Consider the following 2,107-nt stretch of genomic DNA (forward strand, 5'->3'; position numbering starts at 1 on the left):
GGTGAGCCGAGATCGCGCCATTGCACTCCAGCCTGGGTAACAAGAATGAAAAACTCCGTCTCAAAAAAAAAAAAAAAACAGACATGGTAGCAAGCACCTGCAGTCCCAGCTATTCACGAGGCTGATGTGGAAGGATCACTTAAGCCCAGGAGGTCAAGGCTACAGTAAGCCATGATCATATTACTGCACTCCAGCCTTGGCAACACAGCAAGACCCTATCAATAATAATAATTAATAAATAGAGCACCATGCACACTTGGGAGCACTTTCTATCCCATTCCCTCACCCCTTACAAGTTCATAGCACTTGTTAGTGTCTAACATTGTACTATATTTTATGTATTGCTTTTGTTTTTTATTGTCTGTCATCTTCAATTCAATGTAAGTTACCAGAGATCCAAGGCTTTTTCCATAGCCTTACTCCCAGCACGTAGCACAGTGCTTGGCACAAAGGAGGCCCTCAATAAAGATTCCTTGAATGACTGAATGAATAAGTAGCTCATAGAGTTGTGTGAGAGGGGCCGGGCGCGGTGGCTCACACCTATAATTCCAGCACTTTGGGAGGCCGCGGCAGGTGGATCATGAGGTCAAGAGATCGAGACCATCCTGGTCAACATGGTGAAACCAGTCTCTACTAAAAAATACAAAAAAATTAGCTGGGCATGGTGGCACATGCCTGTAGTCCCAGCTACTTGGAAGGCTGAGGCAGGAGAATTGCTTGAACCCAGGAGGCAGAGGTTGCAGTGAGCCGAGATCGTGCCATTGCACTCCAGCCTGGGCAACAGAGCAAGACTCCATCTCAAAAAAAAAAAAGAGTTGTGTGAGAGGAAAATAAGCTAATATATACTTGTGGCCAGGCCTGGTGGCTCACGCCTGTAATCTCAGCACTCTGAGAGGCTGAGGAGGGTAGATCACAAGGTCAAAAGTTCAAGACCAGCCTGGCCAAGATGGTGAAACCCCATCTCTACTGAAAATACAAAATTAAGCTGGGTGCGATGCCATGTGCCTGTAATCCTAGCTACTCTGGAGGCTGAGGCAGGAGAATTGCTTGAACCTGGGAGTGCAGAGGTTGCAGTGAGCTGAGAGCGCGCCATTTCACTCCAGCCTGGCGACAGAGTAAGACTCCATCTCAAAAAAAGAAAAAAATAACTAATATATACAAGACATTTAGCACAATGCTGGGTATTACAGTCATAATGCATGGTCAGGGTTTGGTAAGAAGCAACTGTCATCATTAAACACTTCACTGCCAAAAAGGCTGCCTTCCTCCTGCTTGAAAACCCTGCCTATAAGGGAAGCACAGCAAAATGCTTTGGGAGCAAAGAGGAGGGAGGAAGGAACAATTTTGACACAAATCCCGGCAAAACTAAAAGCCACGGAAACCACCAAAGCTAAACAGAAGGGGAAACTTATTTAGCTTTTGGAAAACTAGAATTTTTGTCTCTTGTGCGGATAACAAATGGAAGAGAGTAAGTGCAGCATATGGTTCCATGTGATGAGTGTGGAATGAAGGGGAATGTGAGAGTGTCAAACCTTCCAGCAGGCTCAGTGCCTGGTGACAGGGTAGCACAAAGGAGTATTGGAATAGCCTGGGAAAGCTGAGACTCACGAACTGAAGAGGAATAATCCTGGGTGTTAAGTGTCTTTCCTTGCCTCTCCTGCCTTGTGCTGCTTCCTCCACCTGCAATAAATCTCCTCCATTTCTGCATGTCAAATCTGTGGCCCTCTTTCAAGGCTCAACTCTCTGAAACCCTCCATGAGGTCTTTTCCGATCACTCCCAGTTGAAAATAACTTCCCTGCTACTTATTACTTTTTCTCTTGCATCTGGAAAATTGGCTAATCCGACCTTTCACCCTTATTAGATTACTGCTGGGGAACCTCTGTATTTGTGTCCATATTTCACTGGCAAATTCTGAGTATTCAATAAGTGTTATTGAATTAATAAGAAAAAAATTCTACTTCACTCATTTAGAGGGCAAGCACTATATGCTGTGTGTGTGCAGGAACAAGATGAAACAACACCAGCTTGCAAACTACCTCGAGCCTGCTTCTGAACCTCTCCTTGGGTTCTGCCTCAGGTTAACTCTTTTTTTTTTTTTTTTTTTTT

Source organism: Cebus imitator, unplaced genomic scaffold (genome assembly GCF_001604975.1).
Source record: "Cebus imitator isolate Cc_AM_T3 unplaced genomic scaffold, Cebus_imitator-1.0 Scaffold24, whole genome shotgun sequence".
NCBI classification, from domain to species: domain Eukaryota; kingdom Metazoa; phylum Chordata; class Mammalia; order Primates; family Cebidae; genus Cebus; species Cebus imitator.